Genomic DNA, 23,141 nt, shown 5'->3' on the forward strand with positions numbered 1-23,141 from the left:
TCTTTGCAACCCCATGAATCACAGCACGCCAGGCCTCCCTGTCCATGACCATCTCCCGGAGTTCACTCAGACTCATGGCCATCAAGTCAGTGATGCCATCCAGCCATCTCATCCTCGGTCGTCCCCTTCTCCTCCTGCCCCGAATCCCTCCAAGTATCAGAGTCTTTTCCAGTGAGTCAACTCTTCACATGAGGTGGCCAAAGTACTGGAGTTTCAGCTTTAGCATCAGTCCCTCCAAAGAAATCCCAGGGCTGATCTCCTTCAGAATGGACTGGATGGATCTCCTTGCAGTCCAAGGGACTCTCAAGAGTCTTCTCCAACACCACAGTTCGAAAGCATCAATTCTTCAGCACTCAGCTTTCTTCACAGTCCAACTCTCACATCCATACATGACCACAGGAAAAACCATAGCCTTGACTAGACGGACTTTTATTGGCGAAGTAATGTCTCTGCTTTTCAATATGCTATCTAGGTTGGTCATAACTTTTCTTCCAAGGAGTAAGCGTCTTTTAATTTCATGGCTGCAGACACCATCTGCAGTGATTTTGGAGCCCAAAAAAATAAAGTCTGACACTGTTTCCACTGATTCCCCACCTATTTCCCATGAAGTGATGGGACCAGATGCCATGATCTTCGTTTTCTGAATGTTGAGCTTTAGGCCAACTTTTGCACTCACCTCTTTCACTTTCATCAAGAGGCTTTTTAGCTCCTCTTCACTTTCTGCCATAAGGGTGGTGTCATCTGCATATCTGAGGTTATTGATATTTCTCCCAGCAGTCTTATTTCCAGCTTGTGCTTCCTCCAGCCCAGCGTTTCTCATGATGTTCTGCATATAAGTTAAATAAGCAGGGTGACAGTATACAGCCTTGATGTACTCCTTTTCCTATTTGGAACCAGTCTGTTGTTCCATGTCCAGTTCTAAGATCCACACAGTCAAAGGCTTTGGCATAGTCAATAAAGCAGAGGTAGATGTTTCTCTCTAACTCTGTTGCTTTTTCCATGATCCAGCAGATGTTGGCAATTTGATCTCTGGTTCCTCTGCTTTTTCTAAAACCAGCTTGAATCTGGAAGTTCATGGTTCATGTATTGCTAAAGCCTGGCTTAGAGAATTTTGAGCATTACTTTACTAGCGTGTGAGATGAGTGCAATTGTGCAGTAGTTTGAGCATTCTTTGGCATTGCCTTTCTTTGGGATTGGAATGAAAACTGACCTTTCCAGTCCTGCGGCCACTGCTGAGTTTTCCAAATTTGCTGGCATATTGACTGCAGCACTTTCACAGCATCATCTTTCAGGATTTGGATGAGCTCAACTGGAATTCCATCACCTCCACTAGCTTTGTTCGTAGTGATGCTTTCTAAGGCCCACTTGACTTCACAGTCCAGGATGTCTGGCTCTAGGTGAGTGATCACACCATTGTGATTATCTGGGTCATGAAGATCTTTTTTGTACAGTTCTTCTGTGTATTCTTGCCACCTCTTTTTAATATCTTCTGCATCTGTTAGGTGCATACCATTTCTGTCCTTTATCGAGCCCATCTTTGCATGAAATGTTCCCTTGGTGTCTCTAATTTTCTTGAAGAGATCTCTAGTCTTTCCCATTCTGTTCTTTTCCTCTATGTCTTTGCCTTGATCTCCAAGGAAGGCTTTCTTATCTTTTCTTGCTATTCTTTGGAACTCTGCATTCAGATGCTTGTATCTTTCCTTTTCTCCATTGCTTTTCACTTCTCTTCTTTTCACAGCTATTTGTAAGGTCTCCCCAGACAGCCATTTTGTTTTTTTGCATTTCTTTTCCATGGGGATGGTCTTGATCCCTGTCTCCTGTACAATGTCACGAACCTCCGTCTATAGTTCATCTATCTATGAGATCTAGTTCCTTAAATCTATTTCTCACTTCCACTGTATAATCATAAGGGATTTGATTTAGGTCATACCTGAGTGTCTAGTGGTTTTCCCTACGTTCTTCAATTTCAGTCTGAATTTGGCAATAAGGAGTTCATGATCCGAGCCACAGTTAGCTCCTGGTCTTATTTTTGTTGAATGTATAGAGCTTCTCCATCTTTGGCTGCAAAGAATATAATCAATCTGATTTCAGTGTTGACCATCTTGTGATGTCCATGTGTAGAGTCTTCTCTTGTGTTGTTGGAAGAAGGCGTTTGCTATGACCAGTGCATTTTCTTGGCAAAACTCTACTAGTCTTTGCCCTGCTTCATTCTGCATTCCAAGGCCAAATTTGCTTGTTACTCCAGGCGTTTCTTGATTTCCTACTTTTTCCCCTATAATGAAAAGGACATCTTTTTTGGGTGTTAGTTCTAAAAGATCTTGTAGGTCTTCATAGAACCATTCAACTTCAGCTTACTCAGTGTTACTGGTTGGTGCATAGACTTGGATTACCATGATATTGAATGGTTTGCCTTGGAAACGAACAGAGATCATTCTGTCGTTTTTGAGATTGCATCCAAGTACTGCATTTTGGACTCTCTTATTGACCATGATGGCTATACCATTTCTTCTGAGGGATTCCTGCCCGCAGTAGTAGATATAATGGTCATCTGAGTTAAATTCACCCATTCCAGTCCATTTTAGTTCACTGATTCCTAGAATGTCGACGTTCACTCTTGCCATCTCCTGTTTGACCACTTCCAATTTGCCTTGATTCATGGACCTAACATTCAACGTTCCTATGCAATATTGCTCTTTACAGCATCGCACCTTGCTTCTATCACCAGTCACTTCCACAACTGGGTATTGTTTTTGTTCTGGCTCCATCCCTTCATTCTTTCTGGAGTTATCTCTCCACTGATCTCCAGTAGCATATTGGGCACCTACTGACCTGGGGAGTTCCTCTTTCAGTATCCTATCATTTTGCCTTTTCATAGTGTTCATGGGGTTCTGAAGGCAAGAATACTGAAGTGGTTTGCCATTCCCTTCTCCAGTGGACCACATTGTGTGAGACTTCTCCACCATGCCTGCCCATCTTGGGTGACCCCACAGTACATGGATTAGTTTCATTGAGTTAGACATGGCTGTGTTCATAGTGTGATTAGATTGACTAGTTTTCTATGATTATGGTTTCAGTGTGTCTGCCCTCTTGCAACACATACCGTCTGACTTTGGTTTCTCTTACCTTGGACGTAGGGTATCTCTTCACGGCTGCTCCAGCAAAGCGCAGCCGCTGCTTCTTACTTTGGACGATGGGTATCTCCTTCCTATTCTTAAACAAGACTAAATGCAGTTTTTAATGGTAAAAGAATGAGCAATCTAAAAGTCAAAATGAAACACTAGATAAGTAAGTAAGTTTACCTTAGGTTTGGGTGGTAATACACTGAGATGATTAAAGGTATGGGCTTTGGTGTTGCACATAAGGAAATAACAACCCACCTCAATATTCTTGCCTTGAGAATCCCATGGACAGAGGAGCCTGGCAGGCTACAGTCCATGGGGCCTCAAAGAGTCGGACAGAACTGGGCAACTAATACTTTCACTTTCACCCTGTTTCTCAGGGCTTGTATCACCTTGATAAGAACCAATCTCTCTGAGCCTTAATTTCTTTATCACTAAAACAGAAAAAATGTCTACTTCAGAGAATAAATGGCCTACAGTATTTATAGGACATAGTAGAGAATTCATTTTGGGACCTAGTTAGACCTCAATAAATGGTAGTTATTATTGGGTACCAAGAAGAAAATCATGTGCAGGATATTTAATGGAAATATTTAATTGAAATTTAATAGGAAATGTTCATAATAAAGGACAAAAGCAAGTTATTCTTTAGAGAACCACCATATTTTAATTTTTAAAAAGTATACATATATAGATTTATAGAGAAGAACATGTTTGTAGATATACCAATAGTTAACAATGAATATCACTAATGATTTCTATTTTTTCAGTATTGTCTATGTTCTACAATAAATAAATTTTCATTTTGATAATCTGATAAAAAATATAGGAACTTTGTATATTTTTAAAAAGTAAGTGTGAATTTCATTCATTCATTTAGTAGTCAGACATTTACTTAGTATTTATTCCAGAGTAGACACTGTGGGACACTGGAGTTAAAAAATAAAAATAAAAAATATTTACTCTCAAGGGATAAAAAGGCACTAATCACACCACAGTATTTTTTAAATATTTTCATTTAATTAATAAAATAGTTTGACTGAAAAGAATTAAGTGTCAGGTTGTAGGTCATAAAAAGTAGAGCCCTACTACACACAGGGTTTATTTTTCTACTTCTAAAACTATATATATGCCCTTTATAAGAAGTATAACTTATCTGCATATATTTGTCTTACTTCTAAAAATTATTTTTATTTCTTTTTATTCTATTTTTATGAAGGCAAAAGGAGAAGGTGGTAATAAGTGATGAGATGGTTACATAGCACTACTGACTCAATGGTCATGAATTTGAGCAAACTCCAGGAGGTAGTAGAAGACAGAGGAGCCTGTTGTGTTGCAGTCCATGGGCTCACAAAGAGTCAGACATGTCACGACTGAACAACAACAAAAATGTTACAACATCACTGTCTGTGTTACCTACCTTAAATTAGAAGCACTAATAAAAAATAAATATGTCTATTTAATATTTTTGCATCATAAGCAGCTGATAAATTAATGACATATCATGTGAATAACTCAAAATAGAGAATTCTAAGCTTGTATTTCAGATTGGCTATAAAACAACCCAGGATTCTTCTCAAGCAAAGCAACACAGTTAATTCACACCAAATTCTTTCACTAAAATTAAAACCATTTCCAAACATGCTATTTCTTTGGTTTAAAAACCTCTCCTATTTAAAACAAAATTACCATTGGCCATAGGTACCAATAAACACGTACACTGGTTAAACATAAAAACAATGAAAGTGAAATTAATGAAATGTGAAGGAACGTAAAATATTTAAAATAATCCCACATTTATATTAATAGTATTAAGAAAATGTATCTTCTATATTATAGAAAAATTGTCTAACACAGATCTAAACTTGTTAGATCTTTAAATAGTTAACCATTTCAAACACAAAGGAACTCTAAGATTACTGAATTTGAGCCCCGCTGTGCTACCATCTTGATTTTAGCCATTGATCTGGTTAGAATGCCAGGTTCTCTTGCTTTCTGTGTTATGCTAAATTGCTAATGTCTGACAACAAGCAGCACTTTTCCAGGCTCAGACATTATGTTGATATGCTAATGATCCAAAATGAGGCCACTAGACATCAATTATATAAATGAGACTAGGAACAGGGCCAACACAGGTACATTCTACTAATTTGTTCATCTCTGTTGGCCATAAGCCAACTGCATGACAAGCAAATTGCCCCTAAAGACATCGGGGCATGAGTCCTTCGCTTCAGAGAAGGATTGTACTCTTCATACCTGTGTGATCTCTATCTGCCTGAGGACATTTTAATGAATCACACAATGACCTATTGAGAATACATCTGAAGAGTCAGTAAATTCACATACTGGGAAGAGTAAAAAGCACTAAAAAATATCTAAGTAGAAAACAAACTATCTGAGACCAACATAAAACTAAAATCAAGTTTCTAAAGCACAATGTAGGAAAAATGCAAAAGACAACATCATTCTTTTCTAATATTTCAAATTTTGAAAAAGTATAACTCCGTATCACTAACAGATTTATTGTAACCGAGTTTAATCAGAACAATTAAACATTATCCTTGATCCTCACAATGTATTTTTACATATGATATACTAACAACTTCAAGCCAAAATGTTTTCCATTAGGACACACCTTTGAAGTTTTAATATAAATGAGCAGAGAAATCTAATTCTTTGAATATCATTTTAGGGCAAACATAAACACAATTAATGAACGGTATCTACAAATAGAAGATAAGCAATTAGCAAAGACATTATTTGCCAACAAAGGTCCATCTAGTCAAAGATTTAGTTTTTCCAGTAGTCATGTATGGATGTGAGAGCTGGACTATAAAGAAAGCTGAGAGCTGAAGAATTGATGCTTTTGAACTGTGGTGTTGGAGAAGACCCTTGAGAGTCCCTTGGACTGCAAGGAGATCCAATCAGTCCATCCTAAAGGAAAGCAGTCCTGAGTGTTCATTGGAAGGACTGATGTTGAAGTTGAAACTCCAATACTTAGGCCACCTGATGCCAAGAGCTGACTCATTTGAAAAGACTCTGATGCTGGGAAAGATTGAAGACAGAAGGAGAAGGGGATGACAGAGGAAGAGATGGTTGGATGGCATCACCGACTCAATGGACATGAGTTTGGGCAAACTCTGGGAGTTGGTGATGGACAGGGAGGCCTGGCGTGCCTTGGTCTATGGGGTTGCAAAGAGTTGGACATGACTGTGACTGAACTGAACTGAACTTGGAAATCACCTGATAGGGGTTTAAACAAAAGGATACAAAATTTCTACATGCTAACATCACATGGGGAAAACTCTATTCTAATAAGTTTTTGATATAGTAAAGAAACTATTATAATGGTTTAGTTTATTTTTGGCTATTTTGACAGTCATTAAAGAGAGACACTATATGCAGATCAAGCCATTTAGTAGGGCCTTCATGTCCTTTGTTCAGAAATGTCCAAGTCAGACCAGCTTACTTTTATAGCAGAAGGGGAAAACAAGAAAATGCAAGTGATTTCAGCCCTCAGTGCCACAGAAACATTCAGTCTACAAACTGCAGCATCTGGATGGCCTAACAATCACCAATTCCAGACCAGGTAAGCATCAGGGTGGAAGTTCTGAATGAGGACAAGTTGCTTCCCAAGAAGCAGGGATTAGGAAAGGAGAAGAGTCAAACAAATTTAACAGAACAGAACTTCTCGCCTCAGTTTTCTGGCTTGTATTCCTGCTTCAGTTTTCAGGCCTGAGTCTTGTGAAAGTTATAACTCCAACCTCAGCACTTCCCAGCTATGGTTCAGATATGTTCTGACTTTCCTGCTGACAAGCATCCTCCATCAGCCCCCACCACAAGCCCCCAGCATCCTGGGACCTCTTTCTTCAAGACATAGTGGATTTGTTTTCCATTTGGAAGCTGTGCCTGCTCTTGACCGACACAGCTCCATCTTTACAGCACTTCAAGTTCTCTAAAGCTTTCAAAAAATTCTTAGTTATCAGACTGGTGTATTCACTTAACTCATATCATGGGTGGCTTTTCAGTGAAACAGAGTGAATAGCATTTTGATAGCCTACTTGCCAAAAGAGGGAAACATATGAGCCATCTCACATGAGATTATATCCCACAGTGGTAGAGTATGAAGTGTGGCATGAAGACAACCTGTGTTTGAGCCTTAGGTTTACCACTTACTAGTTATGAGTTTTAGTGATGTAACCTCTTTGCACTTCAGATACTACCATCATCCACCTACAATTACTGTTGTGAAAATGTAATTTTAAAAATGTCTATAAAACTTTTAGTGTACTGTCTGACTATAGTGCATGCTACCTGTATGTCAGAAGTTGGTGTCACAAGTGGTGGTATTTACAGTCAGGAAGTCTCCTCCAGCGGATTCAGCAGGACTCTCAGCATATAAATGTCCCCTCTAGTTGAGCAAGAAGCACCAATGCTGCAATTCACCCTCTCTGCTATGGTAGATTAAAAATGGCAGCAAATTCTTGGCTACTCCTGACACTGTGAGATGAGTTTAATTATCTTCCTCAGAAAAAATTACCTGGCCTTACTGACTTGCTGGACAAACAGAGGAAAATAGAAGCAATGTTCTTGGACTCCCAAGACTATATCAAAGCCTTAGAGTTTCGACCCTGGGCCATTCTATGGAACTCCTGTTGCTAAGCTGTAAGAAATCCCATGCAACCCACATTAAGAGGAACCAAAACACTCAGTTGACAGCCCTGGCTAAATTCAGACCCAGAGATCAGAACCAACTTATCAGGCTTGTGAGTGAGCCATCTGAAGGGGCTTAGTCCTATAGCTTGAGTCAAGCAGCCCCAGTTGAAGCTACGCAGAATAGAGTCAAACTTTCCAGTTAAACCTACCCAAACTGTAGATTTGTGTAAGCAAAATAAATGACTATTATTTTAAGCTACTAAGTTTTGGGGTGGTCTGTGACACAGCAGTAGGTAACTGGGATGTTTGTCAGAGCAGTCTAGTCAGCAATGACATCAGAGTTCTGTTTATCAGTACCTAATTTATTTTGGTACAATGCTATGATACAGCAGTGGCTGACGAAGGCATCACTGTTGATTCCATGAATTTGACTGTTCAATAGCCACTATGCTGGACGTTCTTGCAACTCTGCTCAAACCTCTATAATTCTTCTTAGAGATTAAAGATCTGTCCAAAATGGTACAGGGGGTTAAACCCACTGTTCTGCCACCCTTCCTCAAAAACACACATGGTGAAGGTTCTGATGATGATTAGTGTGGCCTCCAAAACTGGACCTACACTATTGGCTATTAAAATTGTTCTAATGCTATTCTTCATGGTAATCATAAACAATATATAATAATCTATATTCTCAAAATGATACTCTTTCACACAATGAATTTTAAGTATGGAGAAACTGGTTTAAATTTATATATATATACATATCAGATTTTAAAATGGCATCCTTAATCTGTGTTCTCTGTGATCTATATGATATATTTAATCTTGAACTTTTTTTCAAATTATATATATGCCAAGGAGTATAATTAGAAATTTATACTGTAAATAAAACAGGTTTCAAAAGTCATTTTAGACTAGTGAAGGTATCATTGCAACTAAAAATAATAATTAAAAATTAAAGAAAATAATTAGCATGACTTTTAGTTTTTGAAATCAGACAGATGTTTTACTAATAGTTATAAAAACTGGAATAGTACTTGCCATTAGACCCAAACAAATGTGTCTATTTCACTAATTTCAGTTTAACAGGTAATTTTCAAAGAAAATCAGATATTTTTCAATGTACAAAGCAAGATCCAAAAAAACTAATTTCCACTACTTATGTATAAAATTGCATATATAAAACACATATTGTTCTTGTTGTTCAGTCACTCAGTCATATCTATGCAACCACATGGACTGCAGTACTCCAGGCCTCCCTATCCTTCACCATCGTCTGGAACTTACTCAAACTCATGTCCATTGGGTCAGTGGTGCCCCCTTTGTTGTCCCCTTCTCCTCCTGCGTTCAATCTACCCCAGCATTAGGGACTTTTCTAATGACTCAGCTCTTCACATCAGGTGGCCACAATACTGGAGTTTCAGCTTAAGCATCAGTCCTTCCAGTGAATATTCAGAACTGATTTCCTGTAGGATTGACTGGTTGGATCTCCTTGCAGTCCAAGGGACTCTCAAAAGTCTTCTTCAACACCACAGTTCAAAAGCATCAATTCTTCATCACTCAGCTTTCTTTATGGTCCAACTCTCACATTTATACACGACTGGAAAAATCATAGCTTTGACTATATAGACCTTTGTCAGCAAAGTAATGAATCTGCTGTCTAGGTTGCTCCTAGCTTTTCTTCTGCAAGGAGCAAGCATCTTAATTTCATGGCTGCAGTCACCATCTGTAGTGATTCTGGAGCCTAAGAAAATTAAGTCTGTCACTGTTCCCATTATTTCCCCATCTATTTGCCATGAAGTAATGGGACTGGGAGGAGAAGGGGATGACAGAGGATGACATGGCTAGATGGCATCACTGACTCAATGGACAGGAGTTTGGGTGAACTCTGGGAGTTGGTGATGGACAGGGAGGCCTGGTGTGCTGCAATTCATGGGGTCGCAAAGAGTCGGACACGACTGAGCGACTGAACTGAACTTAACTGAACTGAATGGGACCAGATGCCATGATCTTCATTTTTCGAATGTTGACTTTTAAGCCAGTTTTTTTTTTACTCTCCTCTTTCATCTTTACCAAGAGGCTCTTTAGTTCCTCTTCACTTTTTGCCATAAGGGTGGTGTCATCTGCCTAACTGAAGTTATTGGTATTTCTCCCGGCAATCTTGATTCCAGCTTGTGCTTCATCCAGCCTACATTTTGCATGATATACACTGCATATAAGTTATATAAGCAGCATGACGATATACTGTCTTGACATATTCCTTTCTCAATTTTGAACCAGTCTGTTGTTCCATGACTGGTTCTAACTGTTGCTTCTTGGCCTGAACACAGGTTTCTCAGGAGGCAAGTGAGGTGGTCTGGCATTCCCATCTCTTCAAGAATTTTCCACAGTTTGTGTGATCCACACAGCCAAAGGTTTTAGCATAGTCAATGAAGCAGCAAATGTGAAAGTGAAAGTCCGACTCTTTGTGACCCCATGGACTGTAGCCTGTCAAGCTCCTCTGTTCATGAAATTCTCCAGGCAAGAATACTGGTATGGATAGTCAGTCATTCCCTTCTCCAGGGGATCTTCCCGACCCAGGGATCAAACCCAGTTCTCCCTCATTGCAGGTGGATTCTTTACCATATGAGCCAGCAGGGAAGCTCAAGTATTCTGGAATAGGTAGACTATCCCTTCTCCTGAGGATCTTCCAAACTCAGGTATCTAACTGGGCTCTCCTACATTGCAGACAGATTCTTTACCAGCTGTGCTACCAGGGAAGCCCCAGTGAAGAAGCAGTAGATGTTTTTTCTGATATTCTCTTATTTTTCCTATGATCCAATGGATGTTGGCAATTTGATCTCTGGTTCCTCTGCCTTTTGTAAATCCAGCTTGAACATCTCAAAGTTCTCAGTTCACATACTTTTGAAGCCTAGTTTAGAGAATGTTGGGCATTACTTTGATAGCATGTGAAATGACTGCAATTGTGCAATAGTCTGAACATTCTTTGGCATAGTCCTTCTTTTGGATTGGAATGAAAACTAAACTTTTCCAGTCCTGAGGTCACTGCTGAGTTTTCCAAATTTGCTGGCATATTGGGTGCAGCACTTTAACAGCAACATCTTTTAGGATTTGAAATAGTTCAGCTGGAATTTCATCACCTCCACTAGTTTTGTTCATAGTGTTGTTTCCTAAGGCTTATTTGACTTCTCATTCTAAGCTATCTGTCTCTAGGTGAGTGATCACACCACTGTGCCTGTCTGGGTTATGAAGATCTTTTCTGTATAGTTCTTCTATGTATTCTTGCCACCTCTTCTTAACATCTTCTGCTTCTGTTAGGTTCATGCCTTTTCTGTCCTTTATTGTGCCTATCTTTGCATGAAATGTTTTCTTGGTATCTCTAATTTTCTTGAAGTGATCTTTCCCATTCTATTGTTTTTCTCTTTTTCTGTGCATTCTTCACTTAGGATGGCTTTCTTATCTCTCCTTGCTATTCCTTTGGAACTCTCCATTCAAATAGGTATCTTTTCTTTCCTCCTTTGCCTTTCGCTTCTCTTCTTTTCTCAGTTATTTGTAAGGCCTCCTCAGAAAACCATTTTGCCTTTTTGTATTTCTTTTTCTTGGGGATGGTTTTGATAACCGCTTCCTGTACAATGTTATAAACCGCCATCCATAGTTCTCCAGGTATGCATTCATATAATTAACAAGCGTAGTACAGTGCTTGTTTAGTTATCTTACATAGATACTCTTATCTTCACTAGACGGGGATGATGTTCTACAATTTTAGAAGAGAAATGCTAGCCTGAGAGCCATGGGATTGTATTATTACTAATATATTAATTGCATTAATTGACACAATTACAAAGTAGTGTTAGCACATCAGTGAGGATCAAAGAATAGTGAGAGGTATGTCTGCTGTAGGGATGAAAGCTTGTGCACTCAGAACTAAACAGAAATGGCTTTCAGGGATGTAAAGATCTACTAAGTTGCAGAGATGTAACTGTGGTGTCTATTCTAAAGCATTAATTTTAAGATTCATTTTGTTTTATTGTTCATAGCTCTATTATTCAGAGTGGAATATTTAGTAACCAATTAATTCTTACACTGACAAATCCTAATATACTCCTGGAAGCAAGGACATCAGATTGGAGGAGCCCCAACTATGATTCCTCCATGGCAAGATAATCCCCAGCTGATGATGTATAAAATAGCTGGGAGGTTTCAAAGTCTCAGACTGGTGTCCTGAAAGCCAAATGCAGTCAGTCAAAGTGTTTTCCTTGATAATAACAGTACACAGGATATTTTAAAATAATTGAATTTGTATACCTTTAGAAGTGGCCTGTCGGAGAAGGCAATGGCACCCCACTCCAGTACTCTTGCCTGGAAAATCCCATGGATGGAGGAGCCTGGTGGGCTGCAGTCCATGGGGTCGCTAAGAGTCGGACACGACTGAGAGACTTCACTTTCACTTTTCACTTTCATGCATTGGAGAAGGAAATGGCAACCCACTCCAGTATTCTTGCCTGGAGAATCCCAGGGACGGGGTAGCCTGGCGGGCTGCCTTCTATGGGGTCGCACCAAGTCGGACACGACTGAAGCGACTTAGCAGCAGCAGCAGCAGCAGCAGCAGCAGAAGTGGCCTGTAATCTCCAGTTTTGTCTTCCTCCATCACTTCCTAATTTATTAACAAAAGTTCTTTTTATTCATTGGTGGGTTTTGCTTGGCTCCCAAAGGCATATGAGTTTAAAACTACTGAGCTATACTTGTTGTTCCTATTATCTATAAGTATTTGTTTGATATGATGTAGAACATATACACACAAGCACACATATATATTGTAAGTTAGCCTGTGCACAAAGTACATGCTCTACATATTCGAAGAGAGGGGAAAAAATCAAAATAGTTAAGTGGAATTTGTTTCCCTGTTCTAATAATGGACCTGGTCATTTGAATTCCTTAATATCCAATCTTAACAAAATGCTAATAATGCTTTATAAGCAGTAGTATAATACCCTGAATCAACTAAACTCTAATTTTACTTAAAAAAAATAATCTAATAGGAATGAGAGGTAATAATATGTATAGCACATCTTATAAATGGCATCCAAGACAAAACAAAATTACAATTATCTTCATTTCATGACGCAATAATTGTTGCCAGGAAAAGAAAATAAGGATGTGACAGCTTAAAAGTCTATCAACTGAAAATGTGTAATGATTGCTGCTAAGAAATTGCATAACACATATTCCATTCACCTTCCCAAACAAACAACAGACTGAGCTTCAGATGTGTTGCCAGACTATTAGAGAATTATTCTTTGTTTTTATTTATTTAAATCTAGTGGAGTTCAGTGGCAAACATTCATCTTCTCTTTCTGTATAATATCAGTGCAGCTTTTTAGTTCAAAATTAAAAAGGAATAGAAAACACATTCATATTTGCTAGGTTTAGGTGAACTAACTATGCATTGTAAAATAAAAACAGAGGCAAAATGTGCCTTTTTAGTACATTAATTATGATCTATTATTTCCTTTATGTTTAGAACACACGAGGGGAAAATAACATTTGTACCCATAGGTATACTAATGAGATTAGACATGAAGCTTTTGAAATAAACCTCAAACAGCTATTACCAAGCCTTATTACTGTTTAGTAGCTTCGATCACACAGTCATTTAGTCACAAATCTGTGGCTATAGACCAAATCCATACAGACTTTTAAAAGGACATAAACACCTCAAGGGACAAAAAAAAAAGATGTCTGCAAAACCTTCCTTGAGTGGGAGTTCAACTACTTCCCGTGGCAGTTTGCACACGTTTTCCAGCATGAATTTCACTTATTTAAACAGGTGAAAGTAATTAGATTTTTAAATGATTGTATTGTCAGTCGGTCTGCACTCTGACAGAAGAATTCATACTGACTGTAAAAACCCTAAAACTCATAAAAATAGGAATTTGGGGAAAAATGATTACTAGCACATTTCTAAATTCACACACACACACAGAGGGAGAGAGAGAAAGAGAAATTAAATATATTCATTTTGAGTGTGTGTTATATCAAATAACCATGGAATACAAATACAGAACTTTTTTTTTTTTTTTTTTTGGAAATAAGGTATGAGAAGTACCAAGCACTTTCTATAGGAACATTCTGATACTACATTAAAAACAGGAAATGTACACAAATAGTTGCTATCAACTGTATCGTGCTATAGCCTATTGTAAAAATTAGATTGAAACAACTTAAAATCTCAGTAAACGGCTATTATCAGACAGGGTCTGACAATAGCCTTTTAGAGATCTAAAGAGATTAATATTCTCTAAACACAGAAGTCATTTCAATGTAAAAATTATACAATGAAAACTGCAGAGCTTTAATTTCTGAAAAGCCCAGCTAATTATATATTCCATGGCTCTCAGACTTCCTTACCAATAGTGGTACTCAGTGAATATATAAATGTGGTATAGGCCACATATAAATGTGGTATAAAAGTCTGTATGATTTGGTCACTCAGTGATACTCAGTGAAATATAAATAATGAAATTTCTATTTCACATTTTGTATTAGAATCAAAACTCGAGTCATTTTGAGTCTAACAGAAATTCACTGTGTATATTCTATAATCTACTTTTTCTAAAACTAAGGTTTTGGTATATGATTAATTAGGCTGAAATAATAAAATGGATTTTGGCTGTATTTAATTAAACTTACCATTTTTTAAAAAGAATGAATCCAATTATACTAAGATCACCTCTTATGAAATGTCTGAGATGACCAAATGAAATATACAATGTTTTTAAAGGAAAAGTTAGATTTGGTTTGTTAAACTGTATTTTTAAAACACATGTAATGCTGTTTTGTATGACAGCCTGCAGAAAGAAAAAAAAATAGAAGTGGGTCCTAGCTATGTTCATATTAATTACATGATACAGCATGATTAGATGAGAGTAATTAGTGTATGCTGAAGTAAACTGAGTTTGAAAGCTTACTCAACATTATTAAGCACCCTTTTTGAAAGTAGTAAATAGCTTAATTTAATTTGTGCCGGTTAAAGCACACAGACTTCCAAAACACAAGATAGTACTGAATTTACTCTTTTACCCAAATCATATTAATAAATGCAGAGGAAGAAATGTCCGAATGATAGTAGCCAAAGATTATGTGCTTGATTTAACTTTTTTTTCACCATTAATATTCATCACAGACTGACTTAGTCTTATCAAAATCATCAATGCTCATGTGATTTTTGCCTATGGTCTTAAAAAAACTAAACAAAACTGTTGCAAAACCCAAATGTCCTAAAAAGCTACTCAACTTTACACATAAGAGAAGATTATGTGAAAACAAAATGTGAGCTATCTGTAAAATATAGCTAAGAAATTTAATCCAAAAGAATTAAAGCAGGGAGGTATTTTACCTATTAAATAAAAGTGAGATTTTTCTGTAAGTAAGGCTAATGACAAACTATATATCTACAGTTCAATTGAATATAAACAACCATGTGTTGTCCATTAGGGAGACATTCACTCAGGGTTATTTTCCTAGCTATGGTGATGAATTTGCACCAATCCATCTACACAGTCTCACCCAGTTCTCCTTGTCACCAACTGCACACATTTGCCAGCCAGCTGGCTGGGGTGAGGGGCATATCCTATGCCACATAACAAAGAGAAGTTTGCTGGCCTGCACCAGGATGAAACCCATGACCTCTCCTTCATTAACAATATGGACAGCCACGTGAGCTAACTGGTCACTGATTAAAATAAATGTATACTTTGCAGACCAGAAACACTAGCACCAAACTTCAATGTATTGATATGAGAAACATTTATTTTTGCATTCTCAAATAAAATTTCTTATTTCTGTTATGAGAACAAATTTCATGAAACTAAATGCTGCAGTCATTACAACAAAATCACTATAAAATTTAAAGGGAAAATAAGCACCAAAAGACATTAAGTACTTAAGGCTAACTCAACCAAGGTTAATTCCACTGGTTAAAAGTCAACTTTAAATCAAAATGTCTCTTAATAGGAAGGATCCAAATTAAATGAACTTCTAACAAAATACTCGTAATGAAAATGATCAAAGACATACAAGTAAGTATCCCTTATAAGCAGGAATAATAAATCTACCCCTTAACAATCAAGTTTATGTCTTTCTCTTATTGTTGCTTTAAATTTTACTTTTGAAAAACATGGGCTTCCCTGATAGTTCAGTTGGTAAAGAATCTGCTTGCAATGCAGGAGACCCCGGTTCCATTCCTGGGTTGGGAAGATCCCCTGGAGAAGAGACAGGTTACCCACTCCAGTATTCTTGGTCTTCCCTGGTCGCTCAGATAGTAAAGAATTCACCCACAATGCAGGACATCTGGATTGGGCAGATCCCCTGGAGAAGGGATCTGGCCTGGAAAATTCCATGGATTGTATAATCCATGGGGTCACAAAGAGTCAGACATGACTGAGCAACTTTCACTTTCACATACATATATACACACATATACACATACAGGGGAAGGGACATGAAAGAAAGCAACTTCTAACCTAGAGGATATATTATGATAATATTATAAGCATTATTAACATATAACCTTAAAAAAGATCAAGTAAGAATAAAATATGTAACATGGAGAAACTGGACAGTCATAATTTAGTCAACTCATGTTATTTCCTTATTAACACTAGAAATAATTTATTTAGTTGGCATCTCCTCTTGGATATACATCTTTGTGTTTGTCTTCTTTCATTTTTAGTCACATCCTTTTGAAAGGTGAGCACAGAAAAGGATACAACAGTGTCTATTTGTTTAAACGTTATAATTTTAATGCATTTACATTTTAAGGCACTCACATTATGTCACTGATGCATCTTTCCCCTCATAAGGTTAAAACTAAGCATGTCTACTATTTTATAAGTCATCCAAAAACCTATACCTAGTTCTTCCCACTCAATCCATTTATTCGTAAACCTGTACTTCCGTAACAACTGTATGCACTTATAGCAAGGTTTATATTTAATCACAATTATTTCTTAAAATATCTTCTCTTCTGTACTTCTAAAATGTGCCTGCTAGCTCAGTCGTGTCCAGTTCCTTGAGACAGCATGGACTGTAGCCCTCCAGGCTCCTCTGGCCATGGGACTCTCCAGGCAAGAATACCGGAGTGGGTTGCTATTTCCTCCTCCAAGGGATTTTTCCAGCCCAAGGACTGAACCTGTGTCTCCTGCATTGGTAAGTGGACTCTTTACCACTGAGCCACCTGGGAATTTCACTTCTAAAGCAGGGACATGTCTTAATTCAGTTTTGCCTTTTTAGCAATAGGCTAAGTGCTTTACATGGCCTTCTCTTGTAGCTCAGTTGGTAAAGAATCAGCCTGCAATGCAGGAGACATGGGTTCAGTTCCTAGGCTGGGAAGATCCCCTGGAGAAGGAAATGGCAATCCACTCCAGTATTCTTGCCTGGAGAATCCCATGGACAGAGGAACCTGGCAGGCTACAGTCCACAGGGTCTCAAGAGTCGGACACAACTTAGCAACTAAACCACTACCACCACCAAGGGCTTTACATATAAAAGAAGATGCTTAATAAGTGAACACTGGATAGAAAAAAAAAAAAAGGGTGAATGAATTTCTATTAAATTTTACGTTGTTTTGGCCTATGACCCTCTTGATATCTGCCTGAATAAGGGTTATTTTAACTCTGCCATCCAACCTTACATTGTCCTTAAATTTGATAGTTAGGTCTTCTACACTTTTCTCAAAGTCAGTGACAAATGTTGAAAATGATAGCATCTCTAGCATGTCAATCATGGACCTTGCTTTTAGCTGTCATCCATCAATTAACAAGTATTCCTTGAATGTGATCATCCAGACAGCTACACTCCATTTAATTCTATAGCATATTTTTCTCTAACTTGTCCACACAAATATTTTCACTTTGTCAAAAGATCTGCTATAATCAGGATTGATTATATTCACAACTTTCACTAAGTATTCTATCAAAAAAGAAAACAAGTTTGGCTTTAAATAGCATACTATTAGTGAAAAACACATGGTTTTTAGTAATACAAGCAATTTTAAAGGTTCACACACTTTCGACTTATTTAAGAAAATCACAGGACCAATATGGACAATTCTATGAATATCCAGCTTCTCTACTTTTAAAAATTTGTCCCTTGAGCTCACTCTAACCATGTAAACTCTTCCTGTTTTTGATATCTCAAGTATTATCCATTTTAGTTTTTGATAAGCATGAGCTGTTTCAGTACTTGCATTCTACATGACCCTAGACACTAAAGTGGCTAAGTATTCTCTCTCACTTAAGAGTTCCTCTGTAATCTGTTTTTTCTATCCTTTGCAAATTGCTCTCCTTAAAAGAAAAGAAGCAAAACAGGACTTGAGCTCTACTATCTTACCATAATCTTTTAACATCTCACCATTTACTCTAAGCAATAAATTTATGCATTGTTCTTTCAGTTTGAACAGTGCTCCAAAAAGATCTAACAACTTTAATTTCCTTGACATTTTTGTAAGCCTTACATCAATCTCGTTTATCTTCTCTGATATTTTCTCATGGTTATGACCTAATTTTCTATTAAACATTTACTCTAAGTTCATAGGTTTTTTTCTTTTTTTTTTTTTTTAATTTATACTCTGTTCATCCCACCCCACAGGTCATCATAGTTTTATCATATCAATATTGTTAGAATTTTAAGGTTCCCTTTTAGGATTTTTAGCTGTGGAGTCACTTAAATCTTTAGGTATTTTAACTAAAAAACTAATAAATGACTTATAAGTATTATTTGCATTACATGGCCCTTTCTGGGTTACCTTTCAATCTTCATCAAGAGCTAGCAATCCAGTCTTAGAAAAAACGCATTCCATAAGCAACTCAGATGCTTTTTTTGAGTGGGCTTTTACTTTTTCATCATACTTTGTAAACATTTTTAATAGTATTTAAAATATTTTGAATTAATGATAATGTCAAATATAATAAGAAAAGATCCTTAGATGTCATGAAATGTTAAATTTGCTGAATTGTGCGAATGCACACTGACTGTTATTTTAAAAACTGTAACCAAAATGTCTATGAAAAAAAAAACAAATCATTTTCAACTCTCTTGCTTCTAAAAGTTGGTTTTTTATTCCCACTGAAATAATTATTTTATAATATGAGCGCTCTTAGGTATAGAACTATTACTATTATTATTGGCTGAATAATTTATATTTGAAGTCTACTTTCCCTAAGGCATACAATCTGCTTCTAACCATAACCAGGATTTTTTTCCTTGACCATTTCAAACTTAATTTTAATATGGGAACTATCTCAAACATTCTTTTTCCTTTTATAGTGTCAACCATCCTTCTATACTCATTAGAAAGAATTTAGTCCATTGAGGCATTTTCCTATATGTTTTTCTCTATGTTCTTACAAGGACCTGAAATCAATTCTTAATTATCCTAGGCAAATTGTGCTTTCAACTTCGTATTGACATTTAACACCAAATATAATTTGTTATATAGTTTGATCATGATTTGAGTACTGTTCCTAATGTTTATTCATATTTCCCTAACATTTCTCTGATGGGAGATCCTTTGAAACCAAAGTATTGCTCTGTCCATAGGAAGAGAAAAGCCTCTGAAGAGAGAGGAAGGAGGGGCAACTCTATCTCAGCTGACAATGATGGTGCCCTTCTCCAACAAGGTGTGCCTGACATTAAAAGACTAAACAAATTCAAAAATTACCAGCACCTCCTAATAAAGCTAGAGTAGATTTTCACTGCTCAGTTTTAAGAGCACAGAGAATATGGAATCCTTTCTTCATAGAACACCAACTATTACCCAAAGCCAAATTAAAATGACTTTTGAATGGTTTGCAAATTACACATTATTCTGCTTGTCACTACTAGCTTGGAAAATTAAGAGATGATTATATTCTTTATATCTTAAGTTACACAGTAAATATTGTGGTAACTTCCCAATATCAATTTTCATTTTCCTGATAACTGATATTTTGGCCTAAATATTGCACTACTTAGAACTTTTTTGGTTATGGTCATTAAAAAACCTGACTTATGGTTTAAGGAAGAAGGAATTTTATTTTCACATAATAGGAAATTCAGAAGTAGTTGAGTGAGTTTGATTTAGTGACTCAATAAGTCACGAAGGCTTTACAGCATTGGATGTGTCCTATCAACAGTTTTCCTCACAATCAAAAGATGGCTTCCAGGAGAAATCAAGGCAACATGCTTCTTTCTTTTCTTTTTTTTTCATTGAAAGGGGTAGAAAGAAAGGAGAAAGGGTGAGAAGGTAGGAGTGAAATAGAAGAAAGTGGGGAGGGAGGCACATTTCTTGTCACTTTCTCTTAAAAGAAAGAGTATTCCTAGTTGCCTCCAGCCAACCTCTCCTCATTTATCACTGACAAATTTGGGACAAATGACAATTTCTTATCCAGCTATACACAAGAAGAATGAAACTACCCTTAAATGTTAATCAGTCAAACTTCACTGCTGCTACTCAGAATATCTGGTGGAATAGATTGAAAAACAAATATGTTCAGGGTAGATATCATAGATATAGACCTTATAGAATCAATGTATTTGGAAACAAATTCCTATGGGTGCCATATGACCCAGTTCTGTTCACTGACACTGGAGAAGCCATTTATTGGAAGACCTCCAAGACAAAAGCTCTGTAATTTCTGAAAAAGCTATAGAAACTGTTAGGGGAAGCACAGTGACTGAAACTGCCCACCCCGGCCAGGCACCATAGTAACAATTTGCATGAGTTGTTTTATGACAGCAGGTCCTGGTAAGGAACACGGAACTAACAAGCCACCATCAACCGAAAGAGTTCAGGAAAGGTCAAAAAGAAACACTACATGTTTGACCACCTCCCAGAATCCTCTCTGGCATCCATCTTGGCTGAACAAGGCCTGCACTACCAGGGAGGACTCTGATTCACAATGATTGACTAAAGACAACCCAGAAACTAATCCCATCACCATCACTGCAAGCCATGTAGCAGAGCTGTTCTCCTGGGTTCCCTTACCCTACTGCTCTCCACCCGGGTGCCCTTTCCCAATAAAATCTCTTGTTTTATCAGCACATGTGTCTCCTCGAACAATTCATTTCCAAGTGTTAGACAAGAGCCCAGTTTCGGGCCCTGGAAGGGGTCCCCCTTCTGCAACAAAACCACTCCTTATTTCTCTTCTAAGATGTGGCTAGAGAATTGTGTAGTCCTTTGAGTGAATAGAAAGTGGATATGGTAGACAAAGGAGACAGAAGCTTAATGACATCACTGAACTAATAAAGCAAACCAATCTTAACACTCAAACGAATTTTTAATTTCTAGTTAGTTAAAACAATCAATCCCCATTTCTATTTTTTAGCCATTTGAAGTGGATTTCCTAAATCGCAGAAATTTATCCCCAGGTGATAGTAGTAGTACTGAAAGTCACTCAGTCATGTCTGACTCTTGCAACCCCATGGACTGTAGCCCACTAGGTTCCTCTGTCCATGGGATTCTCCAGGCAAGAATACTGGAGTGGGTTGCCATGATAGCAGTCTGCAATTATTTAATGTAGGAGCAGTATGTTTTCAAGTCAAAATGCTACTTTGAACAACCTAATCACCGCAAATATATGCAATCACATGTATTACGATGATAAATTCCAGCATATGAGACTCCAGCCTTACAGTCTTACAACGGTTTTCAAATAACCAAGAAGAAACCTAAAAGTTAGTCAAGTTACTAGAAAAAAGGCAATAATCTAAATAGTACATTTGTACTTCTTCCAAGAAATTCTGTTCGCTAAGACTGGAGGCTTCTTAATTCTGATTCTTCTCTTATCCACAACTGGTTGAAATATGTTCTTCATGGGCAAAAATTAACCTCTCCCCATATACAGATCAGAGGCCTTAAGCTGAGGAAAATGTTTGAGTGAACACCATGGACTGGACCCATTTTCCTTTGTTTCGAGATAGGTAATCTTTCATTCAATCATGAATATAATTTAATAAACCTATGACTGTATTATGTCAACAAGTATCCTGTTATTTTCAATCACAACTATCATTATTCAGCTTTGACAAAAATATTAGAAGGATGCATCTGTTTTATTAGTTGAATTGATAAAAATATTTCTCTATTACTCTCACTGACACCATTTAAGAAATCTGCAATAACATGTGGTGCTCACAAAGCTTTCCTTGATTTTGAACCCAAGCTTTAAAGCTTGCCAATATTTACACATATGATGCTTGCATTAATAGCAACCGGCAATCATTCCTTGCTTTCTAACTGAGTAGGTGTTATTTCCTGGAAATATTTCTTAGAGGTGCTATTTCCTGGAGTCCTCATTTAATTTCTCAATTGTACATTTTCAAGTTTAGCCACACAGAGGCCACTTTCTTGCCTTACCATCTGGCCTGACCCTGAATTAACAGAATGTCCTTTATGTCATGTAGTTTATAACAAGATGATTAGTCATTTCATAAAATTATTTCCCAGATTACTCACTCAGTCAACTCATGTAGCACACAAAATTGATGGTATGCAAATACGTGGTAAGATTAAAATCAGTTACTTAACTGGAACTGGAAGCTACTTCAAGTGCTAGAAGATGTATTTTATTGATTTATTTACAGATTAATTTATTTACTGCTATGAGAGAGTAAGGCTACTTTTTATGCTTTGCTGCAGCTAAGTCACTTCAGTCACTTCAGTCGTGTCCTACTCTGTGCGACCCCAGAGACAGCAGCCCACCAGGCTCCCCTGTCCCTGGGATTCTCCAGGCAAGAACAATGGAGTGGGTTCCTTCTCCAGTGCATGAAAGTGAAAAGTGAAAGTGAAGTCGCTCAGTCGTGTCCGACTCTTCTCGACCGCATGGACTGCAGCCTACCAGGCTCCTCCGTCCATGGGATTTTCCAGGCAAGAGTACTGGAGTGGGGTGCCATTGCCTTCTCCATTTTATACTTTGGGGTTTCTTAAAGGGGGAAAGCCATTTAGTCCTATAAAAATCAATGGAGGCTCTTGATTAGGTAATGATTGTGATAAAGATAACAATGGGATTAACTGATTAATTTAAAATGATAGCAAGAAATAATGTCAGAAATTCATCAATTGAGGACAGAAGTAGTTTTTTTTTTTTTTTCAGAAGTAGTTTTAACAGAGTTAAATATCACTTGAAGATTTTGGCACCTGAAGGAACAAGATATAAAACAATTATCCATATTAAATATTAGTGGCTAAGTGAGAGAAGCAGAGAGTCCAGGAGAATAGGAGAACAGATCTTTAAAGGGCATTTTTTTCAGGGTACAGAAGTACCATTATCACAGGTGTAAGAAATAATGCTATTCACCACTTGCCCCAACTAGATTTGGCCATCACCT

At 37.3% G+C, this 23,141-nt stretch overlaps 1 protein-coding gene across 1 annotated transcript in view; it reads right to left on the reverse strand.

The window, feature by feature from the left end:
- FOXP2 (forkhead box P2) overlaps positions 1-23,141 on the reverse strand; it is a 671,719-nt gene that overhangs the window by 359,619 nt on the left and 288,959 nt on the right. The window lies entirely within an intron of this gene.

The sequence above is a fragment of the Oryx dammah genome, unplaced genomic scaffold (assembly GCF_014754425.2).
Source record: "Oryx dammah isolate SB20612 unplaced genomic scaffold, SCBI_Odam_1.1 HiC_scaffold_18, whole genome shotgun sequence".
In the NCBI taxonomy this organism is placed as follows: Eukaryota; Metazoa; Chordata; class Mammalia; order Artiodactyla; family Bovidae; genus Oryx; species Oryx dammah.